This window comes from Schistocerca serialis, chromosome 5, assembly GCF_023864345.2.
Source record: "Schistocerca serialis cubense isolate TAMUIC-IGC-003099 chromosome 5, iqSchSeri2.2, whole genome shotgun sequence".
NCBI classification, from domain to species: domain Eukaryota; kingdom Metazoa; phylum Arthropoda; class Insecta; order Orthoptera; family Acrididae; genus Schistocerca; species Schistocerca serialis.
In genome coordinates, this window is record NC_064642.1 from 236,928,620 (window position 1) to 236,954,967 (window position 26,348).

At 40.9% G+C, this 26,348-nt stretch overlaps 1 protein-coding gene across 2 annotated transcripts in view; it reads left to right on the forward strand.

Moving 5' to 3' along the window:
* Nucleotides 1-20,019: 20,019 nt before the first annotated feature.
* LOC126481666 (negative elongation factor D) overlaps nt 20,020-26,348 on the forward strand; it is a 209,027-nt gene continuing 202,698 nt past the window's right edge. For both annotated transcript variants that reach the window (XM_050105594.1, XM_050105595.1), the window contains exon 1: nt 20,020-20,090. The gene's annotated coding sequence lies outside the window, so the exon portion shown is untranslated. The remainder of the gene's footprint in view (nt 20,091-26,348) is intronic.

Here is a 26,348-nt window from a genome sequence, read left to right on the forward strand (position 1 = left end):
GCACTAAATTTTGAACTTCTGTAAAACTTCGCAAGTCTTTGGGATATTGTATTCTTGTAAACTTTGCATCTATTTTCGTTGTTTCTGTAATAGTGTTCTGACCTTTTTTGTGTACCATGGTATACCAGGACCATCCATTATTAATTTATTCGGTATATATCTCTCAGTTGCTGTAAATACTATTTCTTTGAATTTAAGCTTACATAGTCAGATTGGAGCTAGTGGAGACTGTTTCTTAGGAAGGTGGCAAGCAAATATTTATCTCCTTTTTTAGATAAATTTATTTTGTGTTAATTTTTGGTGGGTTTGGATGTTAGTATTCTGTCTAGCTACAACAACCCAGTGGTTCTTTAATCCCTGGATCTGTCATGATGCTCCTTATTTTCTCAGAATTATTTGTTGCTAAGAGGTCAAATATGTTTTCGCAACAATTTACACTTAGAGTGGGCCCCTGAACTACCTGTTCAAAATAATTTTCTGAGAAGTCATTCAGTATGATTTCGGGCGACGTTTTGTGCCTACCACCTACTTTAAACGTGTAGTTTTGGCAACATATCGAGGGTAGATTGAAGTCACCACCAACTATAATTGTATGAGTGGGGAACCTATTTGAAATGACACTTAAGTTTTCTTTGAACTGTCCAGCAACTGCGTAATCTAAATCCGGGAGTCAGTAAAAGGAACCAATTATTAATTTTTTTCTGTTGTCAAATGTAGCTACCCATAGTATATTACAGAAACTATCTACTTTAATTTCATTACAAGGCAAACTGCTTCTGACAGCATCACTCTCTCCATCACCAACTTTATTTAATCGGTTCTTCATGAATATCATCAGGTCCTTTGTAATAATTTCGACTGAACTTATTTCTGAATTTAACCAGCTTTCCATACCTATAAAGATTTGAGATTCAGTACTTTTTATTAGGGCTTGGAGCTCTGGTCCTTTTCCAACATAGCTGCAACAATTTACAAATGCAATATTGATTGTTCCTGTGTCTACCGTCTTCCTGTATTCATCCTGAGTCTTTTGAAACTGAGCCTTTTTCTTGCACTTTCCTGAGACCCTCTAACCTAAAAAACTGCCATGTCCCCTCCACAAAGCCCCTGGTACCACTCTATGACACAGGTCAAGGAACCTACAGCCTACACAGTCGCAGAACCCTCTGAGCCTCTCATTTAGACATTGCACTCTACTCTGTACCAAAGGACCACAAATGGTTCTGTCAACAATGCTATAGACAGTAAGCTTCTCCTTCATATCACAAGCAAGACTGGCAGTTTTTACTACTTCAGTTAGCCCCCAAAACCAGAGATAATCTCGTCTGATCCAGAGGGGCACACATCGTTAGTACCAAAATGAGTCACCACCTACCCTGTGCTTTCATGGCATCTGGAAGCACCAGCTTCACATCTGGAATGACTCCTCTCAGTATGTACACAGAGTGCATATTAGATTACTTTCCCTCCTTTGTAGACATATCCCTAAAGGGCCCCATTATGCACCTTATGTTGGAGCTCCCAACTACCAGTAATCCCACCCTCTGTTAATGCCCAGACCTTGGAGGCCTAGAGGATTCCTCTGGAACAGAGTGAGCGACTTCATCTGGCTAAGGGACTTCGTCAGTCACAGATACTGCCTGAAAGCTGTTCATCAAAAAAAACCTGGGAGGTCTTCTAGCCTGCCCCTTTGAAAGTCCCTCACTGCTGGCCACACCTAAGAATGACCTCATCCATGGGTGAGACATCAGACTCAGTCTGGGCATTGCCTAGGGTGGCCACAGTAGTGGACTGATCAGGGTCATGCTGGATGTACCTTGGATCTCCTCATCCAGCCCCCCGTATTGATACCCACTGGCACCAGACTCAAGCTGCATGGCTGAAGCCAGCACCACCTGGAGCTGTGGGGGAAGGATTACCATCTGGGCTCGCATCTGAATATAGCAATCACAGTTTCTATCCACACTAAATATGTCTTAATAAATACACAGACATGAGCGAAATATAGGAGTTGAAGCTAAAGAGCGCTGACAAAATGTGATATAAGTCACTCTTTATGATGTGCTGCATCAACTTGCAGTACTCTGATGCACTGCTGCTGCTGCTACCAGAACAATTGTCACTTAACTGTGTATGTGGAGAAAACATCCTAACTGTACACCTACATGGCAAGAACCTATTGAATTGTTAGAAAAAACATTGTAGAAATTTTTATCTTTTTTATTTTTTATTGGTGTTACTGCAAATTTATCAAAATTCAAGTTTGTGCAAAACCAGATCAAATTCCTTGGTCATGTAATTTCATCTGAGGGTATAACACTCGATCCTGAGAAACTGTATGCTGTTAAGAACTTTCCATTTCCAAAGAAGAAATGGCAACTGAAGGCTTTTGTAGGGTGACGTTCATTTTTAGGCGATTTGTGCTCCATCAGTTGTGAAATATCAATGCCTTATTAGACCGTTTACAGAACAATAGTTCATGGAACTGGACAGAGCATTGTAAGAAAAATTTTGAGGCTATAAAGCATATGTTAGTACATTCCAATATATTGTATCATCTAGACATGTCGAAAGATTTTTGACTTGCCTCTGATGCCTTATATTCTGGCCTGGGAGCATGCCTCTTTCAATTTATACACAATAAAGAAAAAGATGAAGTAAAGATGATCAGCTTATCAGCTTTGACAGTCAGGCATTCAGACCTTATATGAATGCAAATGGGGATAATCTGGAGCTGAACTAGAGTCTTTGGCTATTATATAGATTTTTAAAAAAAGTTTACTATCAATTGTTTGGGAGAAATGTTAAAGTTTACAGTGATCATCGAGCCTCACGTAAACTGTTACACAATTGTCTTGCCTGTTGGACAATGTTTTCTCACTCATATGAGTTTGAGATTATGTACATAAAAGGAAGTGACAGTATCACTGCTGACATCTTACCAGGATTGTTCAGGGAACACCCGAATTCTAAGATCTGGTAGAGCAAAACCAAATTCAAAATTATGCTGATGAAAGATTCAAAGTACGAGCATTATTTTCTAGACATGTGTAAGAACATGAAGGGGTTACAAAGTAAGGATCCTAGATGGAGTAAGGTGAAGCTTCTTCTTCAGGAACTAAATAATCCAAAGACAAAACAACATTATCAGTTATATGAAGGTCTTTTGTTCTACAGAAGAGATGTCTCATCTGACAAATGTTGTGTGTGTGTTCCTGGCATCGGTCAAAATGCTCTCTTGTGGCATACTCACTATGTATGAGGCCATTATGGCGCGAAGAAGTGCTGCAGGAAATTGAACCTCCCAACTGAAAGCTTGTCTAGTTTGCTAAAAGGCAAAACCTTTGGCATTAGGTAGAGACGGAATTGCATCTGATGTTACCTACAATACCTTTGAGTATTGTTCGTGTGAACCTTTCAGTGCCACTACCTTCTGCCAGTGGGGGGATCAAATATATTGTTGGCTTTTATGACATCTTTTCTTCGTATGTCAAGTTCTATGCAGTGAAATCAACCGCTACCAACCAAATAGGGCAGTAAATGACTATATTGCTTGAATCGATTTCGTCTGATAACTCATTAAACCCACTTGTATTAAATGGAGGGAATTTTTGAAAGATCAGCATATTAGGCAAATGATTCAAACCCCAAGCCAACTCTAGGGAAACAATCTTTCATGAGTTTAATCGTTTTATGAAGACCTACACGCCTCATCAGCAGACCAAATGAGTAGAATTCCTCAGTGTGTTCGAAGAAATAGTGAACTGCCTTTGTACATATTACACTTCACACACACCAGCTGATTTAATGAAAGGGATCAAAGAAAAGAATGAATGGCTGAAGCTTGTTCCATATATGCCACGAGCTGAGGAAACACTGGAAGAAAAAAACACTGGAAGAAAAAAATTAAACAAATGTTGATCTCTCTCAGGGAAAATGCTAATCTGCGAAAGGCACAGTGTGGTGAGAGGCTAGGTAGAATGCGAGCACACTCTGTAGGCGAGAAAGTGATGTTGTAAACACCCTATAAACTTTCACTGATATCAAGAAAGAATAAGAAATGGCCGTTACTGTACACTGACCATTCCAGATAATCCAAATTCCCCACGAAAGTATTTAGCTATCACCCTACCCAAACATGAGGAAAATTATAGGTCTGTGCCCTCATCATGAGTTGAAGAAGTTTTCGTGTAACTGAAAGCATATATTGAATGAATCCATAAAATAGGATGAGTATAGCTTTAGTCATATAGTTGTGTTAATTATAGTGAATATAATTTTTTGCTCAATTAATAATGTTAAGAAATGGGGAATGTAAATGGCCATGTAGAGGAAATGCCTTGGCTGCAAGTATGTCAGAATGTATAATCTAATTCATACGCAAATGTTATTGGTGTAGCAAAAGCAGCTAGGACATAGATGAATAGACTCTTGTTTAAGTGAAACCATGCACTTGATGTGTCAGAGGAGAATGTTTGCGTAGTATGACAACACCAACATTAGGTTAAATATTGATTAAGGGCATCAGGGCCATTGGACATGACCAGTTTCATATGTAAGTTAATGCAGGGGGCGAAAAATTAACAGCCCTCTAAAAATTATGAAAGTGTTTATATAATATATGAGCGAGTGTTTTTTAAAAAAACTTCACACATAATACACACAGCCAGTCAAATGCTATATCCTTACAAAATAATCTGCTGAAGTACTGAGTGCTTGTAGTCATAAAGTTTAGGCAAAAGACCATATTGTAAGCCTATCTGACATCTGTAGCTAAGCTCTAATTTAATTGTGTTGGTATGTTACCTAATCATCATGCCCCTGAATCTGGGTCAATCAGTTTTCTGTCTGCATTAGAGAATATGTTTTCTGCCAAGTGATTTTAAGTCTGATGAGCAAAAATGCGATAAGCATTGCGTGTTGTCTGGAATATAAATATATAAAGTGACCAATAATTACACTCAAATAAGTATAGATAATGAATACTCCTAATGACAGAATGACTGTCATTGATGTAAATGTTGAAGCAATAGTTTTGTAATGGATGGTGATGTGACATATTCACTCTTTGCTTGCATGAAATTAATGTAGTAAAGAATTTTATGGCAACAACATGATGTAAGGTTAATGCATTATAAAAATGATTTAATTAAATGACTTCTGTGTCAGAAACTCCGTAAAATTTGTTAAGCAGACAGTGTTGAGTGAGCCCAGGAACAAAATTACCTGTATTACCAATAAGCAAAGAATGCAGAATATTACTAAAATGTTGGAATAAGCACACAGTAGTAGCAATGAATTTTCTTTTACTTATTGTATGAATTACCACGTTCATTTAAATTTGTAGATGTATATATCTATATGCATCAGTAATAAGTTTTGTCACTAACAATAGCTATAAGGTATGTCATATAATTAAAGCAATGCAAAATACGAAAATAATGGCTTACAGCACGCACTCTTGGAATATTCCAATACATGCATGATGCATAAATATCTGTGTTTCCTGTGTCCAAGGTCGAGGACTAATGCAAAACAAGGCTCAAACTCATAATTTTTTTTCCCAAAGGAGTTAGGCGAATACTCATTTTACTACATGCATCCAGTGTTGAGATTTACTTGCCACACATGTATGGTGCTATTCACATGTTGAATAAAGCGGTAGTGACCCTCTGTTCAGTGATGTCAAACATTATTGAGTGATTCTGCTCTGTTCGGAACAATTGGCGGAGAAACAATCGGCAAAAATTTTGAGTTTCTTTAAATTGAGAATCTGGCATGCAGACAATCTATAATTGTACAAATTGTTGTAATGAAATGTTTGGTTCCTCTGAAAGGGCACGGCCGACTTCCTTCCCCGTCCTTCCCCAAACCAATGACACCGATGACCTCGCTGTTTGGTCTCTTCCCCCAAACAACCAACCAATGAAATGTTAAGGCATTATACATGCCAGCAACTGTATTCTAATCGAATTTATCGTGAGTTAGGCCTAGAAATGTGTATTTAAAGCACTATAAAAATCATTAATAATGGAAAATGACAAATACACATAAAAAAGTTTTGCATCATCCTGTTTTCCGAGAGTTCCGGAACCTGTACAGAAAATTAGAACAGAGATCAACATAAACATCATTTCCTCACTTTTTATTGCACATCAAAACCATACATTCTGTGTTGTACCACCATGCAGCGAGACCTTCAGAAGTGGTGGTCCACATTGCTGTACACACCGGTACCTCTAATACCTAGTGGCACGTCCTCTTGCACTGATGCATGCCTGTATTCTTCGTGGCATACTATCCTCAAGTTCATCAATGTACTGTTTGTCCAGATTGTCCCATTCCTCAACCGCTATTCAGTGTAGACCCCTCAGAGTGATGGATGGGTCCCGTCATCCATAAACAACCCTTTTCAATCTATCCCAGGCACTTTCGATAGGGTTCCTGTCTGGCGAACATGCTAGCCACTCTAGTCGAGCGATGTCGTTATCCTGACGGAAGTTATTCACAAGACGTGCACGATGAGGGCGCGAATTGTCGTCCATTTAGTCGAACGCCTCGCCAATATGCTGCTGACATGGTTGTATTATCGATCGGAGGATGGCATTCACGTATTGTAAAGCCGTTACGGCGCCTTTCATGACCACAGCGGCGTATGTCGGCCCCACATAACGCAACCCCAGCAGGGAACCTCCACCTTGCTGCACTCGCTGGACAGAGTGTCTAAGGCGTTCAGCCTGACCGGGTTGACTCCAAACGCGTCTCCGACGATTGTCTGGTCGAAGGCACATGCAACACTCATTGGTGAAGAGAAAGTGATGCCAATCCTGACTGGTCTGTTTGACATGTTGTTGGGCCCATCTGTACCGCGCTGCATGTTGTCTTGGTTGCAAAGATGGACCTCACCAGAGATGTAGGGAGTGAAGTTTCGTATCATGCAGCCCACTGTGTACAGTTTGAGTCGTAACACGACGCCCTGTGGCTGCACGAAAAGCATTATTCATCACGATGGCGTTGCTGTCAGGGTCCCATAGAGCCATAATCCGTAGGTAGCGGTCATCCACTGCAGTAGTATCCCTTGGGCGACATGAGCGAGGCATGTCGTCATCGACAGTTCCTGTCCCTCTCTGTATCTCCTCCATGTCCAACCAACATCACTTTGGTTCACTCCGAGATGCCTGGACACTTCCCTTGTTGAGATCCCTTCCTGGCACAAAGTAACAATGTCTAGGCATGGCTGAACTACAGACGACACGAGCCATGTGCCTCCTTCCTGGTGGAATGACTGGAACTTATCAGCTGTCGGAGCCCCTCCGTCTAACAGGCGCTGCTCATGTCTGGTTGTTTACATCTTTGTGTGGGTTTAATGACATCTCTGAACAGTGAAAGGGACTGTGTCTGTGATACAATATGCACAGTCAACGTCTATCTTCAGGAGTTCTGGGAAATGTGGTGCTGCAAATCTTTTTTATGTGTATATTATGAAGTCATCCAAAAAATTTAGGTCCACCTGGAAAGCCATGCAGCATCTTACGGAGCAGAAGTCAATTCACAATTATATTTGGTTATCATAGGATTGAAAATAGAGAACTGAATAATATTGTATAAACTTGTTGTAGTTGGGATTTACAGTCATAAAAGTCTGCCCCGATAGATGAGTGGTCAGCATGACGGCTTGCCATCCTACTGCCTGGGTTCGATTCCCGGCTGGGTCAGGCAATTTTCTCCGCTCAGGGATTGGGTGTTGTGTTGTCTTCATCATCATTTCATCCCTATGCAGCGCGCAGGTCACCCAATGTGGCGTCGAATGTAATAAGACCTACACCACAGCGGCCGAACCTGCCCCGCAAGGGGCCTCCCGGCCAATGATGCCAAAGGCTCATTCCCATTTCCACAGTCACAAAATTTTTTTTTGTAGGACATCATCTTTCAGCCAGTTACTGTTATAAGTTTTTATTACAGTATTGCAATTACGGCCTTAGACCATTATCAAGTGCTGCTGTAAAATACAGAATGTTTAAAAAATTATTTTACAGATTTATTATGTATCTCTATGTTGTGCCTATTATACAAGACATTATAAGAATGTAGCCATATTACATACATATTATGGCTTTAAGCCATGTCAACGTAATGTAAGCTGACACATTTGTATGTCTTTGTCAATACTGTAAAATACACTCGTGATGTTGTTACACAGTGTGAGCACAAGTATTCAAACATTATAAAACAATATAATCTGTAAGTGCACATGTTGGTTAACACATTCACTGCCATCGGCGCACCAGCGCGTCCGGCCGATACTAGTGCATATGCCGTCGACGCGCCTGCGCGGCGAGACACTCAGCTGTTTCTCAGCGCCACAGTTTAGTCGGGCACAGCCATTCGGTGTGGTTCATTGCGCAGGCACTCTAAGAACGTATTGTTTTCAATTTTTGCGGGTGCGGTTCGTGTGTTTTCCCTACAGTTTTTCTCTGTTGTGGGACTGAAAATGGAAGACAATCGTGACACGGCGGGCCCTTCAGAACCTAAGAAACGTAAAACACAGGACACAAGAAACGTACAAAAACTAACGGATGCGGAATTATTACGAATATTAGAAGAAAGCGATTCGGAAACGGAACTGGCCAGTGAGGAGGACGGCGTGGAATCCAGTGAAGAGTCTGACGGAGCCGAGTTTGTTTTAGATGAGACTGTAGAAATGGCTGTGAATCCTAGCGACAGGGAAATGGCAGAAGGAGTGGTAACAAGAGATAACGCAGCTGATACAACTGTTGCGTGGGAAAGAGAGCCAGTTGGAATGATAAATTGCCCATTTATAAAAAATGAGGGACTGCTTATTCAACCGACGGAAAACACTCCCTTAGATTATTTTCGTCTTTTGCTGACGGACGAATTTCTATTGACAGTTGTAGAAGAAACAAATCGAAACGCGATTGAATTATTCCTTTCTGCGGGAACCAAAGGACAATCACGAATAAACTGTTGGAAAGATGTGACTGTTGGCGAATTGTTAGTGTTCTTGGGAGTTTTCCTGCACATGGGAAATGTAAAGATGAGGAATTTGCAGGACTATTGGAAAAAGGACGCTTTATTCAACGTGAAAGGAATTGCCGATAGTATTTCACGAAATCGTTTTCTGCTAATACTACGTGCATTACACTTTTCTGAAAATCCAAAACAGGGCAAACCAACACCATCCGACAGGTTGTATAAAATACGTCCCGTTATCAATTTTTTCAATGAAAGGATGTGCCAAGTTTACTACCCTGGACGGGAACTGTCTCTGGACGAATCAATGATCCTTTGGCGTGGACGATTACTTTTCCGCCAATACATCAAAAACAAAAAGCACAAATATGGCATAAAGCTATATATTTTGACAACTCCCACTGGAATGGTCCTAAAATTCGCGGTATACACTGGCATGCTGGACGATTTAGGAGGAAGAGGCCATGCGCAAAAAATTGTTCTTCATTTACTAGATGAAAAGTTGAATGCTGGTCACCATGTGTACATGGACAATTACTATAACAGCTTCGCATTGGCAAAGCTGCTCCTGGATAAGAAGACCCACTGCACGGGAACTCTGAGGGCGAATAGGAAGGATACACCCAAGGAAATACAGGAAGCAAAACTACGAAAAGGTGAAGCCGTTGCCAGATTTGCGGAAGGAGTTATGATAGGTAAGTGGCGTGATAAGAGGGAGGTTTGCTACATTTCTAATGCATTTACAAATGAAATGGTTGAGGTTGAAACCAAAAGAAAGGAGAAGAAATCTAAGCCCTTGGCCATTGTAAACTACAATAAATTTATGGCGGGAGTTGATCGGCACGATCAGATGTTATCATATTACCTCTCGGAACGCAAAACCATACGCTGGTACAAGAAACTTTTTATCCACGTTGTGGAAATGATACTGACAAACGCACATGCCCTACACAATAAATATTGTGGCACAAAAATGCCCCTCCAAGAATTTAGACTCAGTATTATAAGAGCACTATTGCCACGAAAGCAGGTAGAACGGCCAGTCAGAAATCCCCAACATGTTGTGGTAAAACGAGAATCAAATGGAAAATCAAAAACACCGCGAAAAAAGTGCAGATCATGCGCCAGCCGTGGACAACGAACAGACACGATTTACGAGTGCCTAGATTGCCCAAATAAAGCAGGATATTGTTTGAATTGTTGTGTTATTCACCACCTCTAAAGGCAGATAGCACTTTCGTTGCTCATTTATTTTTCGACAGTTATGTGTCGGTACTATTCGTAAACTTTGTATTTATTTTATTTGTTTGAGAGTGTAATGGATAAAGCTCTAGATTGTATTTTTCTTAGATTTGACATACATTTTATTTCAGAAGTTTCTTCGAGATCTTGTGTTTGTATTTGAATGTTTCTACTATATTTTTTGTCCAATAAATATGTCGTTTGTCAGTAGGATGTTTCGTTTCATTTATGAATATAAAATGAAATTGTAGTAACCTAAACTGTCACACTAACCAGGAACAATACACTAGACGCATTGGCGCGTCCACGGCCACCCGCTACAGAATATGGCCTGATATGCCACTGACGCCTTAGTGCGCCCCAAAACAACTTTGATTCACGAGAGTAAATTTGATTGTGTACTTATAAAATAAATACATGTTATATTACTTTTAGCAATATATTTTCAGATTCTATTAAGAAATATATTGGTTACGTGGCAAAGCAAGGCCAATTACAGTGGCAGTGAACGTGTTAAACCATCTCTGTGGTCTAATGCATTTGTGACCATCTTACCATTCTCGAATTTGTCAAAACAAGGGCGATACCTTACTTTACCCACCAGACATTGGGCAATCGCCGGACCAAAATCGTCATCAAGGATTTGCCCCCAGAAGTAACAGCACGGGAGGTCAAAGAGGAACTGCTTTAGCTCAATTTTGAGGATCCTTCAGTCCATACTGCAATAAAAGCTGTGACTGTGGAAATGGAAATGAGCCTTTGGCATCATTGGCCGGGAGGCCCCTTGCGGGGCAGGTTCGGCCGCTGTGGTGTAGGTCTTATTACATTCGACGCCACATTGGGTGACCTGCGCGCTGCATAGGGATGAAATGATGATGAAGACAACACAACACCAAATCCCTGAGCGGAGAAAATTGCCTGACCCAGCCGGGAATCGAACCCAGGCCGTAGGACGGCAAGCCGTCATGCTGACCACTCATCTATTGGGGCGGACTTTTATGACTGTAAATCCCAACTACAAGTTTATACAATATTATTCAGTTCTCTATTTTCAATCCTATGATAACCAAATATAATTGTGAATTGACTTCTTCTCCGTAAGATGCTGCATGGCTTTCCAGGTGGACTTAAATTTTTTGGTTGACTTCATAATATACACATAAAAAGATTTGCATCACCACATTTCCCAGAACTCCTGAAGATAGACGTTGACTGTGGATATTGTATCATAGACACAGTCTCTTTCACTGTTCAGAGATGTCATTAAACCCACACAAAGATGTAAACAACCAGACATGAGCAGCGCCTGTTAGACGGAGGAGCTCCGACAGCTGATAAGTTCCAGTCATTCCACCAGGAAGGAGGTACATGGCTCGTGTTGTCTGTAGTTCAGCCACGCCTAGACAATGATACCACGGTTCAATCGCGTCCGCATTGTATAGCAAGAGATATCCTGAGACCCAGGTGTTGATACTCTGTCCTACCTATATCGTGTCCCTTTCCCGGAGGGAAGACTTTGAGCAGATTTAACAAACCCGGTAACTTCTGTACGCGAAGGTCCAGATTGAATCATATGAGGACCAAAATGGGCCCATCATCTGTCACAAATGCCAGCGTCTGCGACATACTGGGAATTACTGCTCCCTACCATTGCGGTGTGTTAAGTGTGCCAGCCCACATTTAGTGGAGAACTGCACACTCCCCACCTCGGAGAAACCTACATGCGCCATGTGTTTGGACTCGAGCCATGATTCCTACAACATGGCATCCTGGATGGGGTGCCCTGTTTACCTAGAAGCTATTGAAGTCTTCATGTCCTCCCAAAAAGAAACCAAGAATGAATCGCCCTCCCCCACCGCAACGGGACATCACCAACTTTCCTGTTTTGGGGGGGCCAGCCTCATGTGCCTACCTTGGCAGCTGCTATGGGACCAGCCACTCAGACACTGGACGTTTCTGAGGCACCTGTAATCCCCTCTGCCCAGACTCCCAAGTCCTCCTTTGCTGCTGCAGCCCGGTCTCCCCCTCATTGTCCATCTTCCATGATGGCTTCCTCTGCACACCCACTACAGGAGTCAGCTGTGTCCCCTTCCAGTCCACCTGTGGCTGTATCCCAGACACAACCCCACCAGCCCCCTTGGGTCTTGTCACCTGCATTTTTATTGAAAATGGCATTAAACAGATGAAGACAGAGCTGAATGCCTTCCTCTATGACCATCGTGTGGATATTTTACTTGTCACTGAAACACACCTTAAACCAGCAGACTATTTCCGCCTTCGCAACATGGTGTGTTACCGCTCTGACCGCCTTGACCGCCGTGGTGGGGGCACGGCTGTGTTTCTCAACAAAGAACTTGTCCATACCCAGGAGACTCTCCAGCCAATGGAACACATAGAGGCCACAGCGGTTACCATTTCCACATGCCTTGGTGCCGTTACCTTCGCAGCAGCATACTTGAGCCCAAACCAGGGCCTGCTGGAAGCGGATCTTCGCACGTTGACGTCCTTCAACAGGCTCATCATTGGGGCGGATCTCAATGCCAAGCACCCGGCTTGGCATTCTCGGGTCTCTAACCCCAAAAGCAGCTTCCTCCTTGAACTGGAGGACACTTTAGCACTGTCAGTCTATGGTCCTTACAAACCTACCCACATCCGAATCCGTTCCAACTGCCAGCCAGACGTTCTGGATGTGCCATATTCAAAAACGTCGCCGCTCAGTTTTTCCTGGAAGTTCTCTATGCACTGGCCTCTGACCATGACCCAGTTCTCCTGTACTTCACCGATGCTGCTCTTTCATTTGATGTTCGTTGCACTGTGACCCACACGGACTGGGACAATTTCGCCAGGGTACTTAATAGCACCACTAAGCATGACCTTGACTTGACAACCCTGTCCAATATCGTCCATGCTGTGGATTATCTTACCGCCAAAATTCAGAAAGCAGTGAAGCTATCCACCTCCACTACCCTCGGGCCTTAACACCGCTGGACTATTTGCCTCCCTTGTTATGGGAACTGAAAGTGCAAAAGAACCGCTACCGCCAGCATTGGAAGCAGTTCCGTGATCTTCGGGACAAACGCCAAATGAGGTGCCTGAAGCGCGAATTCTGCCACTGGCTCGCTGACTGGAGGTCCGAACAATGTCCACTTTCCTCCTACACCATAAGTCCGACTGGGCTGTCACTCACACCCTGCGATGTTCTATGCCAGCGACTGCCCATCCTCTTCACACGGCAGTGGGCTTGTCGTATGATACCCTCCAAATTGTCGAAACGCTGGCAGATGTGTTCGAGACCCAAAAGCATCTCCTTGTCCAAGACCTTTCGCCAGACGAACTACGAAACGAACACAATGTCTTGACAGCTGTTGCCGCTTTTCGCATCCATCCACCTCAGTCTACCCCTAACTTGACGTCCTTGGCAGAAGTCCAGCGGATCCTACGATGGAAATGTGGCCAATCAGCCCCTGAATTGGACAGAATTTTACATGAACATTTTTGCCACCTATCGCGCAAGGCCCTACTCTTGTTCACCAAGATCTTAAATGGTTGTCTCATGCCTGGCCTTCTCCCCTCTCAGTGGAAGCAAGCCAAGCTCATTTCGATCCCCAAGCGGTTCAAGGACCCTACAGTCCACAACAAGAACAGGCCCATCAGCCTCTTAAACACCATGGCGAAAGTCTTTGAATCGGTGGTCCTCCACCGACTTTCCCAACCTCTGGCGGCTGGAACGATCCGACCTGAACAGCTCGGCTGTACTTCACACCTCACTGCCGAACTTCAGGTCCTCTGAAACACTGAACACCTCAGAAAAGGCTTCAACGCCGCCAAGTTGTGGGGCGGCGGGTGGAATAATAGAATAAATGTTTTGTATTTATGCTGTGTGCCGTTCTCAACACTGGCTCTCTAACTACAATATTGGCAACCAGAAAGTGGTCAGCAAAACGTGAAGCCTGTAATTAGAATTCCTAGTGCCCACTTCATCTGAGAAATACATTTATAGCTACAGCTTATAGCTCTGAGAAATTAGGAGATTGTCTGGGATTCATAATCAAAAACCATTCTCTCTAAAATGTTCAATATATTCTGAAAGTCACAGACCAAAAAGAGTCCAGAACAATCCAACTGCCAGAGCAGTTCAGAGTCTAATGCACTGATGCCACTATAATTGTTCAAATTAAATGTTTAAGTGAATGCTCGCCATAATTTGATGATAATGTTCATCAAACGCCACGCTAATAATGGTAGAATGTCTGTCCTGCGGCGGCACGTCAAAATACGACATACGCAAACTAAAGATAGATCATTAACGTCATCCCAAAATTAACACTTCACTCGAAAACGATTTCATGGTTACGTGTATCCCGAGTAACTTATTACGGCATCCGAGGCTGTTTATATCAACGATACCGACGCGACGCGACTCCCGGCACAGGTGGTGCGCTAATCAGCGTCTGGAGAGAACTGGGGCCTTCCTGTCTTTTCGCGCAGCGTTCTTACATATAAAGCCGCGGTGCGGACGGCTAAGGGAACGCCTGATCAGATCTGCTCTCCCGACTAGCCGCTGGGCTAGTAATGCACCACTTTAAGTTATCGAATAAATCTTTGCTTCCTTTGCTGATGGCTGATGAAGCTTTCAATTTAATTGTGCAATCAGCACACAAGTAAGAAATCATAATAAAAGTCTGACGTGGCTAAGTCAAATATTTAGGGCGAGAGAATTAATTTAATTATACTACACGCAGTAGACGAGCTCTGAACTTGCTCTTTGGAGATACGCTATCGCTATAGTTTTATAGTTATTCAGTTGAAACTTCTCACATCTTTATGATTATAGCGGATCTCCCTTCTACTTAAATTTAAACATCCCAGCTTTATTTATTCGCCTACTTAATCTATCTTGCTTCCTTAATTTCTAAGACAAAAACCAGAAAATCATGAATTTCAACTAAAATTTTAATTTGTGAGATCCAGGATACTGTTTCTACTAAATTATTATGCAAAAGGAATCTAAATATAAATTTTTAAGTTTCTACCTCTTTTCTGTTGCGCCAATGATTTTTAAAGAAAAACATCCAAATTTCGAAAATAGTTACAGTTATTGAACTGATATCCAACACATATTGATTTTGTATTACTCCTGACATGCTATAAACATTTCGGATTATTTACTTCATTTTAAAGTATTGCGCAATATTTATGACGTCATAGCTAGTTACAGCGGACTACGCTGGCACACAATGGAAAGACTGATGTGAATTTTATAAGGCGTGAGTATGCTGCTTCCCTACAAAGTCGACAGCTGCCGTTTTTCTGGACTTGCAGAACGCCTATGATAAGATCTGGTTCGACAATCTCGTGCACAAGATGCTGACACAGACCCCTATACTGGATATCTATGTGAAGATTGTGGATGACTTCCTCTGTGGTAGGACTTTCCTCATGGCTCACTGGGGAATGAGTTCTGGTATTCGCCCATTGACAGCTGGCACTCCACAGGGATCTGTGCTATCTCCCATTCTTTTTAACATCTACATTTGAATGATATGCCAGTCATCCCCGAGTGCCACCTGACACAATATGCTGATGACAAGTACTCTATATCACTGGACGTAGCACTGACGCTGTCATCGCCCGCCTCCAACGGCAGGTGGATGCCACCATCACCTGGTGCCAGACAAACAAAATCGCTCTTAATGCCATCAAAACTATGACGGTCAATTTCACGAAACGGCGCCCAGTCCTCCGCCGCAATATTTCGATTGCAGGCGTGCAGGTGCCCTGGTCCCCGACGACCACCTATCTCGGGGTCCGGATGGACCACAAGCTGCTGTTCCACTGTCATGCAAAGTATGTCGCCAACAAGGGGCAAAAGCTGACCAGGGCCTTGTCTCCCCTCTTCCCGCAGTAGGGACCTTAACCTGCCTACCATGCTCCATATCTACCAGGGCGTTATCCTGCCTGCCCTCACATGTGGCTCCACTGCAATGGTCACGATTAGTGTCACCAGGATGCGGATGTTGCAGCGCCTGCAGAACAAGGTTCTCACGTGGAGCCTGCACGCCCCGCCACTCACGTTGATTGTGACGCTCCATGAGGAAGCAGATATCGTCCCCCTCAAGGAGACCATACGCAACAACGTGCAGCGGCCCTATGAGAAAGTGGCTGCCCTACAGGACACTGTCATTGGGGTACGCCATGTTGGGCCTACACATCCACGTCGCTGGCATCGCCATCCCGTTCCGCTGACCATCCTAGTGGAATCAGCTTCTGAACAGGACTAGCCCTGGGCCCGGGACGCCCACCACTGTTGCCTCCTTTGCTAGGACTAGCCTGCTATTCTACGTCCACGACATTCCAATCCTACCTGCCCATGTCGGACTACGTTTTTGTGCCGGACATAAGAGTACTGTCAGCGTTGCAGTGTGTTATGGGACTCCAAGCCCCACAGCCACACCTCCAAAGTGTACTGCAGTGGTGCGGGGTCACTGCCCTATGGTTTATATTTACTGGCTCACCAACATAGACTGCAGAAGGCTGGTGATTCTGTAGTGTACCGTATCACACAAAAAAAACCATGTTGTAGGGCTCACTTACGAGAAATCCGATTAGAATACAGTTTCTGGCATGTCTAATGACTTGCAGGGAAATACACCCACTACAACGTTGAAAGAAATTAAATTGGTTGAAATATATAATATTTCCATGTTTGTTAGTCCAGTAGGCGCAAGTGCACTGCTAAATACCATTATTTTCCCGAAGAGTAATTATTCACCTCGTATTGATCATAATCCGAATTATGTATAATTCTAGCAGCAAAAAAAAAGAAAAAGTAATTTCCCTATATAAAAAGGTGATCAGTATTGTATGGGCAATATATACCTGTGCCACTGCTGTGAGGGTTTTCGAATGTTATTGAAAAAGTGTTCCATTCGCAATTAACTACATTCTTCGACAAGAGTAGTATTACTTCTGGGTGTCAGCATGGCATCAGACCACACCGATCAACTGAAACAGCCACTTTCAACCTAACTAAATCATATCTTAAATGCAGTGAGCAATCACAGAAAAATCTCAGATTTGATCTCAGATCTAACAAAAGTTTTTGATGTGATGGATCATTCTGTGCTCCTCAGAGTGCTTGAATGGTATGGTGTAAGAGGTGCTCCAAGTAAGTGGATTAAATCGTGTTTGGAATGTCGCTCGCAGGTGACTGAAATAAAATATGTGGAAGGAAATGAACTCCAGGTACATCTTTCAGCCGGCCGAAGTGGCCGTGCGGTTAAAGGCGCTGCAGTCTGGAACCGCAAGACCGCTACGGTCGCAGGTTCGAATCCTGCCTCGGGCATGGATGTTTGTGATGTCCTTAGGTTAGTTAGGTTTAACTAGTTCTAAGTTCTAGGGGACTAATAACCTCAGCAGTTGAGTCCCATAGTGCTCAGAGCCATTTGAACCATTTTACATCTTTCAGAACCGTGTGGACGTAGCCATGGCGCCCTACAGGTCTCAGTTATCGGTCGATTTCTTTTTTTCTTATTCATTAATGATTTCCCATTACGCTTTAGGCACTCAGAACCAGTACTGTTTACAGATGACATGTGTCTATTGACTGAAGGAAATAAAGTGGACGATTTTACTGAGGGTGCATAACATATTATGAAATAAGTATCCCAATGATTTGCCAGAATCAGGCTAGTAGTTAACCCCCCAAATATGGTTCCCATGAATCTGCACACAAACGAAACTAAAACTGAAGCACATTCAATAATATGTATGGATAACCATAACATTAGTGCTGTTACTGAAACCAAGTTTCTTAGGATTCTTATCCAGGAAAATCTTAAATGGAACTCACATACCACATTTCTAAATTAAAAACTAGCAAAAATAAGTTATTTAGGAAGAATTCTTCCCAGCAATACTATTGGAGAAACAGTTACAGCAGAATACTTTGCTTGTGTACGTTTGGTACTGAAGTATGGTCCCATTTTCTCTGGAAATGTACATGGGACCAAAACAGTTTTCAAGAAACAAAAGGCAATTATAGGAACAGTGAAACAAACAAGTAGCAGAAAACCAAGTAAATTTTTATTTACAGATCTTAAAATCTTACCCCTTCCCTGCATTTACATATTGGATGGAGTTAAGCATGTTAAAAAAGATATAGGCTATTGATGAAAAAACCTTTTTGCTCAAAAGAAAATTGTCCGTTATCACAGTACCAGATCAGAGAGTGATATACATGTTATTCATTGCAGCACCACATGATGCCAAGAAGGTGTAGCCTTTATCATGGAGGAAGAAAACTACACAACAGATCATTAAAACATATAAAATTTCTTCCTGAACTACAAAACTTTAAAAGGTTTGTGACAGCGTATCTACAGCAAAACTGCTACTATTTAATCTCACCGTATCTTATGCATAAAATACTTTACTTCATACTTTCAACTGTAGAAATAAATAAATGGTAAACGTACAGTATTTAATCAAATGTGTCATTATTCACTGTATGGATCCAGTTTGATGTAAAAATATAAATGAATTATCTTTGATGGTAGTAAAACGAAGAGCTAAATTGGTTTTCAGTACAATAACATGTGTATAAAGCCGGGTTCACACACGCAACGAAAGTATCGCCACAAGTAAAGTCATTCTGGGGTGGCGCTGTGAGCTACCGTTCACACAGGACGCCACAAATTCTACGTAATTGCGCAGTTTGCAAAATGGCGTCACCTGCCTCAGCTGAAATGATTCGGGCCTGCGTTAATGTTGTAGCGCAAATTGTGGCATTAGAACTGAGCGAAGAGTTAACAACAAAGAAACGGATTAAACGGCTGTACATATTACTAAATAAGATGTTTTGGAAACATAATAAACGTAAAATATTACTTACCAAAGTGTTTCTCGTCTCTCTTGTCTCGACTACATGTTTTAAGAACCGGTCTGCAGCTTCAAACCAAGCAAGGCTGGGTTTATAAATACCGTCTGTAGACGCACCACTCTTAAGTGATTTCAGCACTTTTTTTATGTTCATTCATGTAAGCATTTCGAATTTTTAATTTTGTTGTAGCTACATCAATTCCAGGTGCATATTCACGCATACTGTTTACTATTTCAATTAATGCAGCATCTCTCAAATTTCTGTCTTTGTATGATTCGCTTTTGTGGTCCCAAAGGCATTCTCGTTCTTGATACACCTCCAAGAATCTCATAATTGTCGCTGTTGACCACTTTTTCGACATATTAATAGCAAACGCACAAACAAAAGCACTTTCTGCGAACGAATCCTCACTATAAAGGTTTGAATCCAGCCGCGAGGTAGCAATCGAATGACGTTATTCGATTGTGGAGAGGGCAAAATGGCGCAACAAAGTAGAACCAAGTTCAACTTTTTGTGGCGTGACAAAAGTTGCGCTTCTTAAATGGCGCCACCGAAAACTGGGACTTCACACATGCAACTACAAAGCAACTGCAGTTTGCCATTAGCAGTGGCGATACTTTTGTTGCCTGTGTGAACCCGGATTAATATTTGTACTGAAAAAGAGATTTATGTGGATAAATAAATAAATAAATTTCATGCTTGAATGGAACGGAAAGGTGCCCTAGTAACTGACAGAATGCGTAGTACTGTCTGTTATGTACTACACGTTGGTTCTTAGAAGTAGATGCAGATGCATCTGAAATCCATGCATTTTGATATTGCGTTGGCGCCAATCATCACTTCTTGCCAATAACGAGCAGTTATTGTACTTGTAACTTTGACATGTAATCATCTTTGAGAATATAGTTGTATTGTTTGTAAATGGTGGAGAGGTGATTTATTTGTTGTACGTAACCGGCCTGTGATTTTATTTGAGGTATGTAGTTGAGAAGAATCCATATGTAAGGCTCAACTTCTGTGCTTCTTAATTAAATTACTTATGCTTTAATGTTGTGTGCCCCGGAGCTTGCTGCACATGAATATCCAGCGTTTGTTAAATCTGTACCGCGATTTATTTTAGTTTGTGTCCGTTTTTTAGAGTTAACCTTGAGGGAGTTCGAGTACTATTTTAATTACCGTGTATTGTTTTTTAAATCACGATTTTGAATACTGCCTATTTCTGTCTAGATCTCTCTCAAAAGTCATAATTGTACTACATCTCTTGTTACGTGTTTTTGTGAAGCTTTAGAGTATCTTTGTCAACCGGATAGAGGAAGAAATTTTTGGGGAATTGAGTTCCTACTATATTTTACTCGAAGTTTTATGCTGACATTTTATTGGAGCGGACTACGAAAACTACAGTGCTCCAGCCCGATTGCTTTGCCGTGAAACGGCATTAGATTTGATGATGCCATTTTTTAACCTTTCCACAAAGTATGTATCCATATTCTTGAGAATTTAAACGGGGATTAACACATTTTGAAATTTTAAATAATTTAGTGGGCCATTGCAAATTTAGGGGGGGAGGGGGGAAGTTAGATAATGGATTGTATGACTGGAACGGGAAATATACTTCAGAGTATTTGAGAATATTCTGAGGTTAAAGGTGGTCGGAGAAATTATCACTTCGAATGAAGAAAATACTATTTTGATGTAAGTTATGAATTGTTGTCTTGCCACATAAGAAAATGGAATTTAGTGTTTTTCCTTCCACCTCTCTCATCAATTTTTCTTTTACCAAAAATCGATGTTGTGAAGGTGTTTACAGATACTACAGTAAATAAGTGCCCAAATTGCTTGACCTGTAACATTTCAAACTGGAACTAGTTATTGCTGCACTGTAAAGAAAATTGTGTTGAATCCTTAAGAGGATATGGAATGACGATAAAGTATAATTTAAAGAATTGTTTTTAATTTTAGAAGGCTTACAGTGGAAAATACCATGCTGAATAAAGTGAAATTGTTCTTTGCTACATAAGGGAATGTAAAGCATTTTTCTTTTTCGTCGTCTCGCATCATAATCACTACTTTGACTTCAAAATCTCTAGCTGGTACAGCAGAACCAGGCTCTGTAGCTCTGCATTAAATCATTTTTCAGTTTCCTGTCTCCATATTTAATTTTTGTAGTTTGTGGCCAAAACAGGTGACAAAGCAGCAATTCTCTCTTCAGTACCTATTACATCAGGAGGATTTGCAATCACGGTTGGTGACATTTGCCAAAATTATTATGATTCGAAATGGATAGGGTTGGAATCAAGTGATTCCACAACTATACTCTTGGGGAAGGTGCACTTGTCAATGTTGATGCCCCTGCTACAAAACGCCCCTGACTCTGATATTGTTTCATGGTTATTTTTTGAAGTGAGTGTATATAGAAAGCTGGATTATGCAGAAACATCGGGTGGCGGGCTATCCTTCTGTTCATTTTTCGTAATGCTCCACTGTAGGCCTACTAGGTTTACCAAAAATAGACTACTTTTACCACAAACTGTTTTATTTCTGCAGGATAAACAATAAACAGCTTGATAATTCATAACCACAACACCTTAAGCCTATAATAGAAAAATGAGAGGATGACACCAGAATTCTGTTTTTCATAGGGTTACACTTGTCCCCTTCAAGTTCCTGCCATTTTGTTATAGTTATCTTCATGTTCCAGGCTGTGTTCTTCAAATTAGTCTTGCAGCTTAATTATGACTTCATGTTGTACACTTTTTTAAATATATGCACATAATGTAATGTCTTTTCTAAAACTTGTCGTATATCATAGCTTAAGCTCTTTCAATCTATCAGTTTTCTCTTTTTCTAGTGTAGGGCAATTTGCTGTTATTCTTTGGGTAATCTTTTATTATACTAACAAAAGCAAATTTTGAGTCTTCCATTTCGTGAACACAGCACGGACTTTCAGTACACAAATGCAATTGCAACTCTCTTTAGTGCACAAATGTAAACAACATGAGAAACAGAGGGGTTAAATTTTAACTGCCTTGCTGAAAGCTTATTCAGTAGTGGCTCCTATGATATCACTGCATGCACATGGCAACAAACATGAAAGTACGTATAAATAAGACAATAACATCTCCCTCCAAAAATAAATCAAACTAACGGAACAATTGAGGGTTTTAGGGAGGGGACAACCTAAATATAATGGTAAAAAAAAAAAAGAAACACCATTATCCCAAAACACACAAGATGATGAACAAAAAAAAAAAAAAAAAAAAAAAAAAAAAAAAAATTACAAAATCTCCAGGAATTGGACACTTCCCTTGACCTATATAATTCAACTGCAGCTGACGATACCAAAACACCAACGCCTACAGCAAAAACTATGGAAATTGGAATCAGACTTTTCCTTTAACCACAGCTGACAATACCAAAACACCAGTACCTACATACAAAAATACGAAAATTGGAATCGGTCATTTCCCTTGACCTATATAGGTCAACTATAACTATTGATACGAAAAACCACCACATACAACTATGAAAAAAGAAACCAAAAACACAACATCCCAAACATACACGCGAGCAGAGGATGCCATCAAACACAAATCTACAAATACAGCCAACTCAAACTCCGCACCATAATGATGTCACACAACAACACCCTTATATCATGGGTCGAAGCAAATGGGTGGAATCAGATGCTTCCGTTGACCCCATTACTTGACATACAGATTGTCTTTAGCATAAAAAGGGGTTTATAAAACTCAGGCTTTAAATAATTGTAGAATCAGTTTGCTAGAAAGCAAATTGTTCTTTATACAAGCACATAAGAAAACAGACATGCATAAAGTAGAGAAAAGTTACAATAATTAAGTTGAACAGAAAAGTAATTGACAAAAAGTATTGTAGTGACTGGCTGAGAAACATAACAATCTACGATTAATTCCCCTTTAGACAAAAAAGGTGGTTTCATCTGTATTAAAATCTCTGCTAGAGTCATTTTGACATATCCTTATCATTCAGATACATCATGGAATCAGTTTCTTAATTTTCTTCCCACTAATAGAACCTCTAGCTCCACATTTAGCATCATTTTGTGAAGAAACGTTGTTACTCTTGAGACAGCTGTTAAATCACTTTTTTCCAAGTTGATTGTTTGCAACAGCTTTAGAACATCATAAAGAGATTTTCATTACTATCCGAAAACTATGTTTGAGCAGTCCATAACCAAGTCCATAAACCTTTTTCCCCCTCAAGACAGGATGTGGGCCACAGTGCTCAGTAGACAGTTGCGGAGATAGGGCACAAATTTTAATTCTTAATGTTCTTGGAGCTTTGTTAAACCTATTTGTGGTAGCAATCTTCATTCTGTCAAGAATAGCCTACAGTGAATTTTTAACTTTCCTGGGAGATCTCTTATCCTTGTCTAGCATTACCTCCCAACAGCTTAAATTTCTTCTGCAGTTTTATTTAAATGTGTAGAATATGAAAAAACCAAGTATGTATTGCTTAAAGAAAAACTGAGAAAGTCGACTTCTTCAACACAGACCTTTTCAAAAATTGACACCAGACAAGAACAAAGAAAGAAATGCATCTATGTCTAATTGAATAGCATATTTCATATTGTTTAAAATGAGCTATTGTGTAAAAATAAGCTTAAAAATCCCTAATTACATCAGAGTTGCCTTATACGGGGTAAAATTTTTATATGTTGGCATCGCACTTTCAGACACTGTAGCACAACACACCAACAAGAAAAGAACATTTCTTGGGTATATTTTTAATGTGCTGCAGCATTGAAACTGCATATTTGCAGAATAAGCAACTGTAAATATGAAATCCTCCAAATGCGGCGCATTGGATTCAGAAACTGTGAAATCGAGATTGTGGTGTACAATGTGTTTTTGTTACACAATCAGAGCACAGGACACGTGATCTAGTTAGCCAGTTACAGTGAGTAGACGTGATCTATTCAGTTAACAATAATGTATTACGTTGCGAGTACATTTAAATTAAAATATGTATAGTATACGAACATGTAGAGCTATGACTTCATATATGATCTTGGTCCTGCTTTTTCTTTTCATCAGAGTTGTGGTTAGGTGGGATGTAAGACATCTTATGATGCAAATGAAGCAATGACATTTCTATTCTTGTTTGAGAGAAATATATGGCTCTTTTATTCCAAATATGTAGTGGTTTCAATATTGCAATTTCTGAGGGTATGTTATGGCATGGGCGTAACAACAGAACTTAATCCTAGAACATTAAAGGGGAGAACATTGTGACATTGTTACTAAGCCATCATGAGTTTTACTGTTCCATATTTTATTCAGAGGAAATCAATATTTATTGTTTATGCACTAGTTAATTATAATTATAAGGTTTCAATTGATATTTCACATAAAAAATAAGTACAAAATGTCCTCTTTTACACCCTATACTAACAGTTGTCTTGTTAAAATTGTGGATTAGTACCAGTTGCAATCATTAATTCTAGGAGGATTTAGAGATTTAGGGTTAAATTGGTTGCAGTGAAGCAGTGACTTTGATATTGTTTGTCGTTTGACTTTTATTCTACAAATAGGTCGCGATTCCAGGAGTGTGGTGACAAGCCTGATCTGTAACATAGCCAGAGGTCTAGGTTAGGTTGGAATGCAACAGTTTAGTTGTGAGTTAGTGAAGCCCAGAAGTTAGGTTGGAAAGCAACAGTTTGGTTGTCAATTGACAAAACGAAATTTGAGAAAAGGAAACACAACAAAGGCCATGAGATTGTAGGAAATAGGGTGTTTAGTGCAATTCAGCGAAGGTTGAAAAGTTCTTCCTCGTGCCAGTTGAAGGAATTGTTGTTCAGAATAATAACAGAAAAGGTCCTTCCAATGACGACGTTGTTTGTGACAGCTACAGTTCATACAACACCCATGGTACTGAAGGTTTCCTGTACCATACAGTGAACCATAGTCTGAACTTAATAGATATGAAAGATTGTTACGTTCACGTTAGCAACATGGACAGAATGTGGCAGTACGTCAAGGATGCCACCCCATGATGTTTCAGAAAAACCAAACATTTCGCGGGTTACCTAGCTGAGGATGTGTTCTGTCAAGCATATTGCCATAAAAAAATATTACGTCACATATTTGTTGAAGCAGGTAAAGTTTACCCACCCTGTGGAACTGTTGTGCTGTAATTCTTTAGAAAAATGTTTGCGAGCTGACTAGCGATGACTATTCCTTGTCATTCGGGGAAACCGGTGCCTTCCGTTTCCTCAACATTACTGGTATGTTACAGCATTCCTTTGCTTGGTACTGTACATCTTGTACAATACATTGGGATATCTTCTTTATTCGTGTTTCATTCTTAAAATTTTTTCGTTGTTTGTGTTTTCGGGCATCGAAAATGTGATGATATGGTGAGAGGATGAGGTTCTTTGCTCGAAAAGTGGTGACTGAGAGCGGCAGTGTGGAGGGAACAATATCTGGGAAACCAGCAGGTACTCACTGCAACACACACAACTTGGCAGTTTAAAGTATCGGGTAAAGCTCACTATCTTGCCTGTGTTTTAGGACTCAATGGCTGTCAAATCATGTGCTAATATGAGGGTAGAGAGCTCGTCAGTGTCTTCTCCCTTCCCAGATGTTCAGTTGGTGAAGAAATGTGCCACATTTAGGCAGACACACACATAGAAAAATTAATACTGCAACACCAGTGCATAGTTTGCAAAATGTAAGGGACTCCATACAGGAGACTGTAGTCCAATTAAAATTTCTTGATAGTTGAAATCTGCCACTTGCTATTGCAGTGGTGTCACATTGACCTTCACCTGCTGCTCGGTTGTTAGTGACACACAAACAGGGCAGGGCTCTTTACAAATGCTGTTAATGTGAAACACGGAGCAGTTTTGGAATTGGGGCATGAAGTACATCAGAAATGTGAGATGCTCTGTCGACAGCTGATTTAAGTGACCAATAACTGCACTGTGGCCGACGATGTGTTTTGCAGCCTTGCATGTAGACTACCACTACCTTGTAATGTGCGATGTATCTGAGAAAAAGGCAGTCAGTAATCCGCAACAGAGCTTAGGGTCACAATCGCTTTGTTCACAGCAATTAAAGTTAACCTCTATGACCAATCTCAAGACAGGAGAAATTTGGTGTCAGCACTAAAAGTAAACTGTATTTCTCCCTATCATTGGTTGCTTGAAACGTCTCACACTGGCTACACGAGCTGCTGTGTTACCAACCGATGA